Source organism: Hemitrygon akajei, unplaced genomic scaffold, assembly GCF_048418815.1.
Source record: "Hemitrygon akajei unplaced genomic scaffold, sHemAka1.3 Scf000061, whole genome shotgun sequence".
Classification (NCBI taxonomy): Eukaryota; Metazoa; Chordata; class Chondrichthyes; order Myliobatiformes; family Dasyatidae; genus Hemitrygon; species Hemitrygon akajei.
Window position 1 is genome coordinate 631,359 of NW_027331947.1, and position 15,964 is coordinate 647,322.

Here is a 15,964-nt window from a genome sequence, read left to right on the forward strand (position 1 = left end):
GTTGACATATGTCCGTCATTGTAAACCCGATTCTGATTCTGACCTTTATTCCCAACAGTGGAAATCTCCTTCATTTACGATACTGACGCCAGTGTTATCGCTCCACATTCACATTCTAATCTAACGGGGTTGAAACAAATTCCACAGCTCTCCAATTATACTATTGGTATTGCAATGATGATTCACCATTTCCGTTACCGAAAATAAATTAACTACAACCCTCACTTCAGGTGCAGTGCTACGGTTGGTGCTGAACATTGATGGAGCTGCGATGGCCGAGTGGTTAAGGCGTTAGACTTGAAATCCAATGGGGATTCCCCGCGCAGGTTCGAACCCTGCTCGCAACGCTCACACTACAAGCAGCAGCGTGTAGTTTGCCAATAAAATTTAACACCCTGGATGCTGTCTGAGCGCTGCCCCCAAACTTTGTTCAGTTGACAATCTGCAGTTGCCTTGCAAAATACCTGAACCACCCATCGGCTCGCCATCTCTGTTTCGTGAACAGTTTCCTTTGACAGCCTCACCGCAACTTTATTTTAACTTAATCCCGAAGACCTCACACATTCCTGCATTCCTCTTTATTCAAAATAAACACTTTTGTCCAGTTTGTGCCCTCACTGAACGAACCAATTGCAGACTAAATATTCTCATTGCAGCCCGCTGTCAGGCTACGTCACGTCTGACGCCACGTCATCAGCCTCACACAGTAAGGACAGATCATCAATAATCGACCGTCATGACACTACCGATAAAAATTCTTCCAATCTGCAAAGGAGCAACGTCGACACGGATGGCACCGGATATTCGTGTTGACCTTGGGTGTCTAAGGTTATGAGACAGAAACACACGTTCAGCGGTTCAGGAACAGCTTCTTCCCCTCTGCAATCAGAATCACGAATGGACTTTTAAGCTTAGAACACTACCTCACTTTTTTAATATACAGTATTTCTGTTTTTGCATATTTTTCATAATCTATTCAATATCGGTAATTGATTTACTTGTGTATTTATTATTATGTTTTATTTCATTTGTTGTTATTATTATTTTCTCTCTCTCTGCTAGATTATATATTTCATTGAACTGCTGCTGCTAAGTTAACAAGTTTCCCGTCACGTGCCGGAGATAATAAACCTGATTCTGATTCTCTGTTCAACGCGGTACTTTCCCGATTCGATTTTCATTAACGACATGAATTTCGAGGTACTGAATTCTGGTATCGTATCCAGCACAGATCTGGAGCCGGTAACACTTTCTTCAACAGATCGACTGGGGAGATTCGCGAATTTGTGGAATTGACATCCCATATTTCCGTCAGTTCGATGCTCGCAGCATTTTTAGCTGAGAATATGTACCAGATTAGGAGGTCCTGATTCAGTATTTCAACGCAAAACATTGAAAATTTCTTCCACCAAATCATCCCCCCCCCCCCCCACCACACCCGCATATGCTGGTCGAGGTCTTGAGTTTCTACTGCACGAAAATAACTGACAGTGATTAAATTCATCTGTATCTGGTGACGGATCTAACCGAGAGGGTCATGCATTACACGTAATTGGTGATTACTTCAAAGTGGACTCAAATTTATATTAATGCGCACATCTATGTGTACACACAAGCGCAATGTAAGATGTACTTGCTGATGGGTGGGGACGGGTGGAAACTCGCCAAATCGACATGCTACGATATTTAGCTACGATATTTTTACTTTGCCTAACAATAGATTTTCAGTAGGAACAGGACGATTGATGCCGGTGTGTTCTACAACTGTACAGATGCAGAGTGCCTCGCTTCGTTCACCAACGTACTTCCTTACGTTCGACAGCGGGCGATTTATCGCTCTGAGCAGAACTCTTGAACCAAATCAGAACTACCTTTGGAATTTTAAGAATTAATGGCACTGATTTAATGTCAATTGTCTTGATAATTGAAGAAACTGGGAGAATGGCATCAATAAGTATATCTGTTGAAGGGCAATTTGTAAACGCATGAACCATTTCTCCTCCTCAGTACAAACGGTGATAATACTTACGAGACCTGCAGCGTTCGAGTTCAAATGAAGGGACGGACAGATCCACTTCGTTCTGTCGGTGAGGTGAGTTACTCTGGTGGTCAAGAAGACACTGGGAGGAAAACAGTGGGCGAAAGTGAACATGAAATTGATAAACTGCCGTGTAACTCTCTCTCTCTCTCTCTCTAAATGCCTTTCAAACTCCCCCGTTTATCTCTCTTGTCCTGTCTACGATGTGACTCTCTCTCCTGCCTCACTTCCATGTCTCGCTCTTTCTCTCGTTCTCTAACGCATATACACGCACTATCGCGCGTGCGCGCGCACACACATTCTCCTCTCTCTCTCTCTCTCTCTCTCTCTCTCTCTCTCTCTCTCTCTCTCTCTCTCTCTCTCTCTCTCTCTCTCTCTCTCTCCACATCTCACTCCCTCACTCCCACACTTTCCTCACAAGTTGAAGCGAACGCTTAGCTATCAGTATTCGTGTTCAGTGAAGGGACTGCGTGAATGCAGTGGGACGTTTATAGATTTTCCTTTACAAGACAGCTCGGGTGGAGAGCAGGGGAGTGGGTGTAAACTGGTGCTGAAATGTCGGGGCGAGCAGGTAATATGACATGAAGGAGTAGCGAATTTTTAAACAAATCTGCTCCTGGACTTTGATTCAGTGCTCCGTTAAGACACGACAATCACATGAAATTTCGGTTAGCTGAAAACATTTGAATTTTCAACTTATAAAAATATTTACATATTCAATAAGAAATGTTGTTCAGCCGCGGCTGGGAGAGGGAAGATTGAGATTATGACTGATTCGCTGAAGTGGGCAGCACGGTCTCGGAACACGAAAAGCTTTCGCCGTTTCATATCAACTCACTGTACAGACTCCTCATTGCTCTCCTGTCTAGCGAGCCATATTGCCATAGACAAATCGGTTCGCTGACCTTCCGTCAAAATCACCCTCGCCAATTGTCTCTGACGCGGCTTAATGGTCCGACATCAACCGGACACTCTTTAATAGTCCGACATCAACCAAACTCGTCAAATGACGGGCAAACTACCTACCTCCCATTCGTGTATGCAGATGTCAATCTAGTGTGTTATCCAATTGCGGAAAGGGTTTCACCCAAGAGTAGTTTCCTCCCACAGACTCTGACTGCTTCTTCCTCCCCAAAATCTCGTCAATACCGAGCAAAGCACAGAACAATGTCCCATTATATGACGTTGATATCCATATGCTTCTGATCGAAGCTGGGGCGCTGTCAGGGCGTCGAAATAAAGGCGGGCGACAGAAGTTTATCTCCTCTCACATGGGGAGACGGTTGACGATTTGGTGGAGGACACGGGCCGACTTTTGTCCGGCAACTGCTGTATGGGGGGGCGGGGGAGGGTTGAGAAAAAGTCTGGGCCAGCCTGATCTTATTGAATGCCGGGGCTGGCTGAAGAGGTCTAGAGACTCGCCCTTCTTTCTGTTGTCTGTCTGTTTAAAGAAAAGGAATAAACAGGCCTTTCTTGGGCCTGCATGCTCCCCCGTGGATATAATACTTCACAATCTATGTCATCAGTTTGCCTGAGGAATCATTTCCAAGTCTGAAACTGGCACAAGATTTATATCTATCTTTTGTTAATGATGCAGAAATTTACAATTTATGTTCTGCGTACTGTCTGTCTTTTCGAGCCTGCAATGACGCTGCAAGTGTTTCATTGTACCTGTCCCTCACCGTCCCTGTGCACACGGCAATAAACCCGACTGGACCTGACAATACTCACTGAGATTTGAGCAGTGATGACCCCGGGCAGATGAGTCAAGGTGATGTCGGCAAACTGAGTGAGTAGGACCAGAGTCCAATATGGGAAAGATATGGTCACTGAGGCGCTAAGAGCCTTGGGAGCCCGTGTACACGCCTCCTATTGTGACGCACACACCTGCACCATAATGTCCCAAAGGTTAATTTGCAGGATGAGTCCGTGATGAGGAAGGCGAATGCGGTGCTCGCATTCATTTCAAGAGGACTGCAATATAAAGCAAGGTTCTGATTCAGAGACTTTATAAAGAACTGGCGAGGCCTCGCTTGGAGTATTGTAAGCAGTTTTAGTTCCCTTACCTGAGAGAGTATGGCTGAAGCTGGAGAGGGTTGAAGTTTCTTTCAGAGGAATGATGCTAGGATTGAATGGTTCGTGATATGAACAGCGTTTGATGGCGCCGGGTCTGCATTCACTGGATTTCAGTAGATTGCGCGGGACCTCATTAGAAGCTACGAATGGTGAAAGGCCTTCACAGGGCGGAAGTTGAGAGAATGTTTCCTATGGTGTGAGAACCTAAGACCAAAGGACGCAGCCTCGAGATAGAGGAGCATCCTTTTAGAACAGAGATGAGGAGTGAGTTGTTCAGCCAGCGAGTGGTGAACCTGTCGGATTCGTTGCCACAGGCCCCTGTGGAGTCCGAGTCTCTTTGTATATTTGTCAGAGATGAATAAATTCTTGATTGATCATGGCATGAAATGATACCAGTAGAAAGCAGGAGAACGGGGCTGAGAGGAAATGTCAAAGCAAACCCGATGGGCCAAACGGCCTAATTCTGCTCCTGTATTTTGTGGTCTTTTCGTGCTGAATCAGGCGGATGCAGGTTAAGCACAGCCAGGAATTGGGTTCTTGTGGAAGCAAGTTAATACACACGATAATTTAAAATAAGCGCATTCAATTACAGCAGGCATTATCTTAATTCCCTGACCGGAGCGCCGAACCCTAACCTCTAGACCACCATGGAAGCTGATGAAGTTCTGCATACAGCAATAGACAACTGACAAACCAGCAAAATATAAAACAAAACCTATATATAAATAAAAATAATAAATAAATGCGATAAATATTGCCACGAATCTACTTCTCAGCACTTTGTTCATCCAATGCGTCTAGTTAAGGAACACTCTGGACTCTTAATGAATCAGTCGGAAACACTTGGTCCCCAGTGTCTTTATAAAGATTCTGACATTTAGATTCTCTTATGAGCCCTGGGTCATTTTTGTTTCTGTCCTCGCCTCGAAGCAATTCAGTAGTCGGCCCCCGATTCCCGTGACATTGTCGCCGATACATCTGGTGTCTTGTTCCTCACCCTCCGCCTGGATGGAGGTAGGAGAAAGAAAACCAGTCTTCCAGAATGCCTGAAATATGGTCTGGGGATGGAATGGTGGGCTTTTTGATCGTGCTCTAACCGTGGTCGAGTGTGCGGGAGCCCCTGGTACTGAGGATGACGTGCTGATGACAAATAAGCCGAGAATTCCTTAAATAAGCCTCATAGAAACCCCCGCAATGATTTGAAAGTCCTCAGGTTAGGCAGTTCCTTGTTTGCTGGCCGCGGCACTCAGTACATGGTATGCTTGCTTAACATCTCCTCTGGCGGTATGTGAAGTGCCGTCCGGATCAATGAGGAGAACCTCTCGGTAAGCAGCACCGACAGAACTCAATCATTGGATGTTGTGATTGGGAGAACAAGGGTGCGGCAAGACCGCTATATACGGAGAGTATGAAGAGTTTATCACGAAACAACATAGCCGTTCAACATCCACCATCCCCCCCACCCCCTGCACCACAATAATACCTTCTTATCATCTCCGACCGGTGGATTGAGAAGCCTTCCGGCTGTTCCACCGAACTGAGCCATGTCTCCATGAAACAGCAGCCCCTCATTTCCCTCCGAAACTGCAATGTTGCACTTACGTAATGCATCTTGTTTTCAAGTAATTGGCCTTGGCTAAGAAAATGACAGGTAAAGGAGGCTTCATCGCCCGTCGATTTAGTCTGGCTTGAAGTCTTCCGAACCGACCTCTTTTCTGGCAATTGTAATGGCTGACCTTCGCTGATCGCTGAAAGGTGCCGCACCTGCATTCCCGAGAGTCAAGTCCACCTGGTCCTTCAGCAGCTCGTTAAGCTGCCGGTTAATTTAGACAGCTCAACAGTACGTTTCTTAAATGGAAATTAGGGGCTTCACATTGCAGCCACAGTGGTTCGGCAGAACCACATCGAGACATTTTGCGAGCTGTCGGCAATACGTCGCGTATATCGCCAGTGCCATCGTCGATCTTTGGATTTATAATCAAATATCAAAATTCCTAAAGCCTTATCAATAATGTAGACATCCCGCTCTTACTTGAGCCTCCAAAATGCATCACCTCGTACATCATCTCTCTCCCGTCTATCCCACTCCCGCTTTCTACCGACACCAAACACCCGACTCCGATCTCTCTCCCCATCGAAAATCTTTCCCCAATACCCGATCTTTCTCCACACCAGATTCCTCGACCTCCCCGGCCCCCTCTCTCTCTCTCTCTCTCTCTCTCTCTCTCTCTCTCTCTCTCTCTCTCTCTCTCTCTCTCTCTCTCTCTCTCTCTCTCTCTGTTCTCTCTCTCCCTCCTTCTCTTTAATTATCCTGTATTTCATTGCACTGCTACAGTAAAGTTAAGAATTTCACCACATATCCGAATGATATTAAATCTGGTCCCGATTCTGATTCAGATGCAGCGGGGATGTGTTAGTTTGAAGTTTAATTTGTTGAAAGTCTGTCAGAACCTCGTGAGACGATGGGCTGTACTGTGCTGTAATATTCTATGTTCTGTGCTCTATCTAGGTACAGTATCTCACTATTTAAGTCGAATCGATTAATTATTTAAAGCTACGACGCCTTCTTTTTCCAGACTTCGCTCAATGGGTCTGATAATACAGCAGGAGAATTTAACAACAAGAGGCCACAAATGTGAATGCCGACCGCTGGATGATATCGATAGTTTTGCTTGGAAAGGACTCGTCAAGAACTACGAAATGAAGAATTGTCCTCGGTGTTCGGACTACCCTGGTCATGGAGTATGAAGGGAAGTATCTGGACAAACAGGAACTTTCGATAGTCAGTATGGGCCAGTGGGTAGTCGGTCATGTCTAACCAACCTCACAGATCTTTACCAGGTAGTTACCAGGAATGCTATTGAAGAAATTTGTCAAGTTTCCTTGTGGAACGATGCTTGTGAAGGACTAGTCGCTTGGCTTTCACAATGAGGAAGTAAATTGGATTCGCCATTGGGTAGGTTGGGGAAGCTAGAGTGTGGTAATGGATGGTTGTCTCTGGGACTGGGGAGCTGAGATGAGTGGAGTGCCCAAGGTGTCGTTGCTGCGTCCGTTCTTGTTTCTCATCTATATCAGTGATCTGGATAATAATGTCGTTAACGGGATCAGCAAATTTGCCGATGACAGCAGCATTACGGGTGTAGTCGACAGCGAGGAAGAGTACCGGAGCATGAAGCGGGATCTGGAGAGCTGGAAAAATAGGTTGAAAAATAGCGGATCGGATTTAACACAGACAAGTGTTAGATGCTGCCCTTTGGGCGGACCGGCGAGGGTTGGTCTGACACAATGAGAAATAGGGCACTGAGGAGTGCGATAGGACAAACGAATCTGGGAATGCAGGTCCATAATTCAGTGAAATTTGCGGCACAGTTACACAGGGTCGTAGAAAAAGCTTTTCGCGTTTGGCCTTCATAGATCAAAGTACAGAGTACAGGAGTTGGGATGTTACGTTGCTGTTGTTTAAGGCTTTATTGGGGCCTAATTTGGAATATTGTGTGCAGGAAAGATGAAAATAATATTAAAATAATGCAGAAATAAATTACATGGATATTGCCGGGACGGACTGAATGTTTTTAATTAAAAGGAAAGATTGCATACGTCAGCACTTTAGTTCAGATTGGGTAGACCGAGGGGAGATTTGATAGAGGTACACAACATTATGAGGCGTATAGAGAGTGTAAATTCAAAGGGGTTTTTCCACTGATGTTGGGTGCGAATATAACTAAAAATCTGGGCGAATGGTGAAATGAGAAATTTTTAAAGGAAACATGAGGGAAAACTTCTTCTCTCAGAGAGTCGTCAGAGTGTAGACAGTGCTGCCAAAGAAAATAGCAATTGAGATTTCGATGGCAACGTTTAAGAAATGATTGGATAAGTTCTGGAATATGGATGGCCACGGTCCGGGTTCAGTCGATGGGAGTAGGCAGTTTAAGTAATTCCTCACTCTCCTGACAGGTTGAAGCCCTTGTTTCTGTGCAGTGATTCCCTATGTGTGTCTGATTGTATGTCTGAGTTAGAACTTCAGTGTCTCACGGCACCGACCAATCTAGAAAGTCGTTGATACTGTTCGATCCCTCTGTCCTTGCACACACTGAAGCGTGGAAACTGAGTTAATGGATGGTTACAGCATGAGGAGATGGAAACTTTGAAAGTAGTTTATTCTGTATTCTCCAATTGCCTGCGATTGTTTTGAAGGAAGACAAGTGTGAGCCCAGATATTTGATTTTGCCTTCGCTGCGTTTTTAGTTTGTGTAGTTTTGTGTATTTCATTTATTACTGATTTCAGTGAGAGACACGGATTCCACACCGGCCATGTGGATTCATGGTTAAATAGATCGAAATATGAGCGTATCTACACCCGATACAATGAAACCACGATTCAGAGGTAAATTGGCTGCAGGATACATTGATGCGTACTTGAACTGGGAATTTGGAATTGGCATTTTGGAAGGCTGGTTATTTTAATGAGCAGCAAAAGCTGCTGCTGAACAGTTTGAAAAGCTGTTTTTAAGTTGTAGGGTTCCATTGGAAATGATTGCTTTGAAGTCTTTGCAGCATCTGCCCTGTAATATGTAAATTGCAGTTTAGTTTAGAGAACGTGGCGATGCAGTCAACAGCTCAGCGATTTGTTTACATCGTCGGCCCTATCTCCATAAATTAGCATCTTCCCTTTAATATGTAAATGACAGGTTAGTTAAGATAACGTGCCGGTGCAGTCAATAGTTCAGCGATTTGCTTACATGGTCGCCCCTAATTCCATGAACTTTCCAGCTTTTGCTGGTGGTTCAGAATAAATCGGTTATTTCCCTCAGCCCTGTTTCGCGGAACACTGTAACTACAGAGTCCAAAAAGAGTTGTAAATTGCACCAGAATTTCCGCTGTCTTCCAGCAAGAAGTCACTCTATCTACTACATCATCTGCCTTCTGTTAGGAAGCCAATTCTGAATCAACGCAGCCAGGTTTCCCTCGATCCCATGCCTCCTGACTTTCTGAATAAGTCCAGTATGGGAACTGATCAAGCGCCGGACCATAATTAATGCACCCACATCGTCTGACCTGGTTCATCTGTTGTTTTTATTTTTTTTCAAATAATTCAATCTAGTTCATAAAGGACAACATGCCATGTTGTCTCTCCGTAGCCAGACTACGTTCCTCCAAATATTCATAATTTCATTCTTCAATATTCCTCCCCAGTAGTTTACTCACTATTGATTTGAGGCTCCCTGGTCTGTAATTCCAAGAAGTACCCCTATTATCTTTCGTCAACAAATGAATAATATTTTCCACCCCCCCCCGCCCCCCCCACATCATCTTGTTCTACTTCCGTGGTCAGCGAAGCCACACATACCCTGTCCAAACGCGCAACAATATCTTTGCTCGCTTTCCCAAATTACCTGGACTATATCCCTTCCGGTAACGGGGAATCATCGATCATAATGTTTTCCAAGTTTCCAGCGAATCCTCTTTCTCAGCGTCGGCATGTTCGAGCATATCTGCCTTTTGAAGCTGTGTTCACATTCATCAATTTATTCAGTGAGGAGCTTCACCGCCTCCTTGGACTCCAGACACATTACTTCTTTTTCCTCTGATCTGCCCACACCCTCTCCAGTCTCCTCCTATTCTTCACAGTGCAACTCGCCAAGGGTTCTCAAGTCCACATTGTGACTCGCCATAATCCTACCTGATCCTTTCTTCCTAATCTTTAAGTATCGCTCTTTCTTCCTCTTGAGGAGCTGTTCCGACTTTCTTGTCAGCAAGGGTTACTTTACACTGTCATCCTTTCCCTGCGTCACTGAGACAAGCCTATACTGAACCCCGTGTAAGTGCTCCCTAAACAATTCCCACGTATCTGTTGCGCATTTCCCTGACTACATCATTTCCCAGTTGACCTTCCCAAGTTCCTGCTAGGTAGCACCACACATCGCTGACCCCCAATTAAATAGATCCCATGCTCCCTGGTCCTAAAGCTGTGCAAGGCAAATGGAGCGGAGTGCTCCCTGTTGTTCTGAAATGCGGACCCGCGGAAAGATCTGTCACCTGACCCGTTTCCTTTTCTAATATTAGATCTGGTACGGAAAGTTCGCCAGTCAGCCTTTCTTCTTATAGTGACATGATTCCTTCCTGAACACAACTGAGAGTTTATGCCATTCCTAAACATTTTACCTTGGGTAGGTGCCAAAGAATATTAGGGAAGTTGCATTTGCCCGTGCCAATAACATGGCTCATGACCAGGTTCCACTTCCCGATCGGTTCCCCGCTGTTCCCCTTGCGTTTCTCTTTGTTAATCTGGTGGGCGGCTGTACAGAATACTCCAAATGGGGTGATCATGTTTCTGTGTTTGTCTCCCCGTCTATTAACAAACGAACGCTCCACGTTGTCCTCCCTTTCTGCAGCTGCGATACTATTCCTGGATTCCCATCTCACTCCCTGTACACTCTGTTACCCGACCCTGTCCATTTTTCAGCATCGAAAATGCGGAAAGTCCTGCAGCCATCCCTGCCCTTGTGACAGTCGAGTGTCTGTGATAGTTTGGAACATACTTCAACCAATGTAACAATCACGCCAGCAGCATCGAACGTTTGTATTGCTACCCACCTGAACTGTATGAAGCAAGCAATCTTCCGCAAATTCTGCAATTTTCGAATGACCAGGCATATGATTGTTTGAGTTAATGACATATTTGCCAAACCAGTTCATTGTAAAACAGCTTTATTTGAAAACTCCGCTGAATAGTCATTAGACGTGGGCGTTACCTACACAGATGGCCATTTAATGTAAACACATATTTCATTCCATTCCTCAGCTCTTCTCTGAATTTCCTCTGTGTCAGTGTATAGATACAAGTATTGGTGCACATGCTGAGAAACTGTAACATGAACCCAAATTGTTGTAAGATGTATACCGGGGAACTCAAATATCTGTCCTGGTAAAAATAGTTTTGCACTTGCCATTTTAGAGAATGGGCTACATAGGGCATCCAAAATAATATAAAATTAGCTGATATAGAAAACAGTAAAATCATAGATTTTCTGCGTTTTTCCACCTCGGCATCTTTCTGATTGTCGCTGCTGTGCCGAAGCCTTCTGCGGACTCTATTCGCCACAACGATATGTCTTACGGTTAATCCGTTAAACACCAGGGTTAAGCCGATTGGTATCATTGGTGTTAAAATACTGTCCAGTAATGCGTATCCTCTCCACACGGGTGAAGTAGCGTATTCAAATGTGCCGGTGCACCGCCATGGCATGTTGTCAATGATGACGTAAGGTTCAAGGGCAAAGTAATATGGGACACATTTCCCGCAGCTCACTATAACCACGGTCACGATAACCACCGTTGCTGTTCTCTCGGTGCAGTATCGCTCCCGCAGCTTTCGGCAACATATTGCGATGAAGCGATCGAAGGTAAAACTGACCGTGAACCAAACAGAACAGTCCGTCGTTACAGCCTTAATTACAAGTGTCAGAGAGCACACAGGAGTGATGAGCAGGGATCTGGAATAAATGTAGATATTGTTGGTCTGTTCCACTAAAGCAGCAATGATAACCACCATCAGATCCGCTGTTGCCATTCCAACCAGGTAACGGGTGATGCATTTGGAGAGTCCGCATTTTCCCCGAGAAAGGATCACAATGGCCGTTAAATTAACTGCAAGAAATTGGAAAAAATTAGAAATATAATCAGAATGAAGGTAGATATTGTTGGTCTGTTCCACTAAAGCTACATCGATAGGCACCAATATATCCGTTGCTGCGAACTCCAACCAGGTAATGGGTGGCTACCTTCCGACAGGTTATAGCTAGGCGTATGAGTTCTATGACTCATGTACGGAGAATAGTCGCTTTCTCCTGTAAACAACACCATTTCCATTATTAAAGGTGAAAGAGCTGAGAGGACTGTTTGCAGCGGCGACAAAGAGGAATCAAGGAGATATGAAGCAGGAGTTCAGAAAGCCTATTTATGAAACAATGTCAATATCAGCACCAACTTAATTATCAATAAAAGAGAACACTATGAACAAAGTATGGAAAATGGAAATAAAACCATTAGATGCCCGAATCCTCCATTCCGGAAACACGTTTCAGCCGACGGTAGCATCTGTGCTCAGTAACAGTGCGGACACCGCAGCAGAGTAACGACGGCACCATACATAAAGTGACCAGCTCCGGCATCTTACCGGGGACACCAACCGCTACAAGTGTGGGATAGAAAATGGCCGCGATGTAGTAAATCGCCGCATATCCCATATTCCGTCAGAAGCAGCGTTCAGTTGTACGGAACGTTTCAGCTGCTCAGATGGACTGGAGATCGGTTTAGCAGACTTTTATTGAAGTGAGAGCAATTCCACTGAGGCAATTAGCGTGGCGATCACGTCAGGGACATTATTGACAACCAACCGCACAAACAATTACGTTAAACTATTTTTACTCACTCTCCACGTGTCATTAATTTGAATCCTCAAGGGATATTTCAATCTATTTATTTTAAATAAAGTATGATGTGAATTTTCCATGTTATTTTCCATGATACCTGGCTTCGGCAATTGAAATAGGATATTTTTATATCTGTGTTGCTTTTAAAGTCGGCATGCATATTGAAGTCGAATTATTTTGTAACATTTGACGGAGCACATTCGCTTCTGAAATTGAGGGTAGGAGTTTGTTCTGTCGGGTGAAATGGAGAACACTTCTTTGTTAAAGGGGAACATTCGTTCTTTCTTTTCTTTCGTCCATTCCAGTCATTCCGGGCAGTGTGAGTGATGGGAATGACATGACAGCTGACAAGTATTACAATAAAATACACTGCACATATTCCTCCAAACACTGTAAAAGATCCACAGCGGTATTCCAGAGGCCTGTGATCAAAAATGGAACGTGTCCTCAGGAAATTAGCGAGGGCTCTGGACAGTTTGAAGAACAATCTTTTCCAGCGCACACATGTGATGTTTGGCAGGAGCCTGCCCTCTTCCAGCGAATGGCTTGACCACCCCATACCCGTGACCTGCGATGCAGTGGACTTAACTTTAAAGATATTCTCAAACCCGCCACAATTCTACCACTATTTCGCCATCCATTCTATGTTTGAACAAAAGTGACAGGTAAAATCTGTGAACATTCCACAGGTTTTCAGGTTATTATTTGCCACGAAGTTGTTTGTTTTTCTCCTGATTTGCTTTCAGGTATATTGTCTTTCATACAATCATAGAAACATAGAAAACTTACAGCACAATATAGGCCCTTTGGCCCAATGTTGTGCCGAACATGTCCCTACTTTAGATATTCCTAGCGTTACCCATAGCCCGCTATTTTTCTAAGCTCCATGTACCTATCCAAACGTCTCTCAAAACACCCTATTGTATCCGCCTCCACCACCATTGCTGGCAGCCCATTCCACGCACTCACCACTCTCTGCGTAGAAAACTTACCCCTGACATTTCATCTGTACCTACTCCCAAGCACCCTAACCCTGTGTCCTTTTGTGGCAACCATTTCCGCCCTGGGAAATGCCTCTGACTCTCCACATGATCAATGACTCTCATCACCCTGTACACCTCTATCAGGTCACCTCACATCCTCCGTCGCTCCAAGCAGAAGAGCCGAGTTCAACTGCTTTCATAAGACAATCGTCACTATGAGTCTGTGCAGAACAGCGGATGTGGTCAAGCTCACCTGTCAATCACACTTCCTTCTGCTCTGCAGTGCACCGCTCCGTGTTGATTCTGGTACTCGTAGCGATGAGCGGCCCTCGGTTTACTGGAGAATGTCTCATCACTCCGTTTCCATTGTGGAACTCGTACTAATGTGTGACCCTCGGTTGATTTGAGCAAGTAGTAGCTCTGCCTTCAAATCCACTCTCCCAAAGAGAATCACTACGTAACATTCGGGTTGAGCTCCATCTGTAACTCCTCAGCGCAGCTCTGCGTCCTGTCACTGTCCTGTTGTAATCCGTGACAACCTTCTAAAATCATTCATAAAAACACAAAAGCCGGGGCTCTCAAACTGATCCGCGCAGGACTCCACTGGTCACCGACATCCAGGGAGAAAACGCTCCATCCACAACTACAGTCTGCCTTCTGTGGGCGTCAGTCCTGAATCCACCAGCCAACTCTCCCTGGATGCCAACCCTTCTGACGCTATGAACGGTCCTACCATGGTTAACCGTTTCAAATACCTTATTAATATCTATTTATACCAGATAAACTTTTCTACCTTTACCAATGTGTTTTGTTGCATCCTCACCGAATTGTACCAGGCAGTGATCTACGACCTGCCTCTCCCAAAGCCATTCTGATTCTCCGAAATCAAGTTCTCCCAAACCTTGCAAATTCGGTTTCTAAGAAACTTCTCCAATAATTTGCCCGTCACTGAAGTAGGTCCCCTATACTACAAGTGCGGCAGTGATAACGCAAATGTAATCGCCAAGTGTGCAGAAATCTCTTCTTCCGCTTCCCACAGTAACCTGGGGTTTCTCGCAACAACACAAAAGGACTTACCTATCCGAATGTTTTTCAAAAGTTCCTGTACATCCACTTTTTTTCATCCTCGTCCTGTTTTTGCACATCAGCCCGTGTAGAACTGTCCTCCCAAATGTTAGGATCGCTCTTACTGTTGAAAATTGAAGTAAAGTCCACATTAAGGACCTGTCCCACCTCCACCAACTCCAGCCGTATGTTTCATCTCTACCACTGACCGGTCCTACTCTCACTCTAGACATCCACCTTCACATGCATCTAGAATGCCCTAGGGTTTTCAAGTTCCCTCATTCCATTCTTCAGTTCGTGCCTGGTTGCCTTGTAATTCTACAGCCGTGGCCGATCCTAGCTTTCTAAACCTGGTCAGCTTCTTTCTTTCTCCTGACTAGATGATCCACATTTCTGTCAAACATGGCTCCTTCACCTGTCCAGAACCCCGTGCAAGTGCTGCCTAAAATACCTTCTGATTTCCGGTGTACATTTCCCAGGGTGCATCCGTTCCCTGTTTTAGCTCTGAGATTTCAGCCTAAAGCATCACAATTACATTTAGTCAATTCATTACTTTGGAAACTTCGGGCCTGTGAGGAGATAGACACACAGAAAGACAGAGAGACATACTTTATTGATCTCGAGGGAAATTGGGTTTCGTTATAGCCGCAACAACCAAGAATAGTGAAGAAATATAGCAATATAAAACCATAAATAATTAAATAATAATGTTAGTCATGCCGAGTGGAAATAGGTCCAGGACCGGCCTATTGGCTCAGGGTTTCTGACACTCCGAGGGAGGAGTTGTAAAGTTTGATGGCCACAGGCAGGAATGACTTCCTATGACGCTCAGTGCTACATCTCGGTGGAATGAGTCTCTGGCTGAATGTACTCCTGTGCCTAACCAGCACATTGTAAAGTGGATGGGAGTCATTGTCCAAGATGTCATGCAACTTGGACAGCAACCTCTTTTCAGACACCACCGTCAGAGAGTCCAGTTCCACCCCCACAACATCACTGGCCTTACGAATGAGTTTGTTGATTCTGTTGGTGTCTGCTACCCTCAGCCCCCTACCCCAGCACACAACAGCCAACATGATAGCACTGGCCACCACAGCCTCGTAGAACATCCTCAGCATCCTCCGGCAGATGTTAAAGGACCTCAGTCTCCTCAGGAAATAGGGACGGCTCTGACCCTTCTTGTAGACTTCCTCAGTGTTCTTTGACCAGTCCAGTTTATTGTCCATTCGTGTCCCCAGGTATTTGTAATCCTCCACTATTAGCAAGACAGTATGGTTATTTCGGTGACTGACATAGGTTCGTGGGGAGAGATCGCTGTAACGGGATTCGTTTGGGAACTGACACGATGGTGTGGGGAGAGAGCGAGGCAC

General features: G+C 45.0%; 1 non-coding gene across 1 annotated transcript; it reads left to right on the forward strand.

Annotated features, from left to right (window-relative positions):
- Positions 1 to 265: 265 nt before the first annotated feature.
- On the forward strand, positions 266 to 347 carry trnas-uga (transfer RNA serine (anticodon UGA)). The gene has a single exon. It is a non-coding gene; the product is annotated as a tRNA-Ser (tRNA).
- The last annotated feature ends 15,617 nt before the right edge of the window (positions 348 to 15,964 follow it).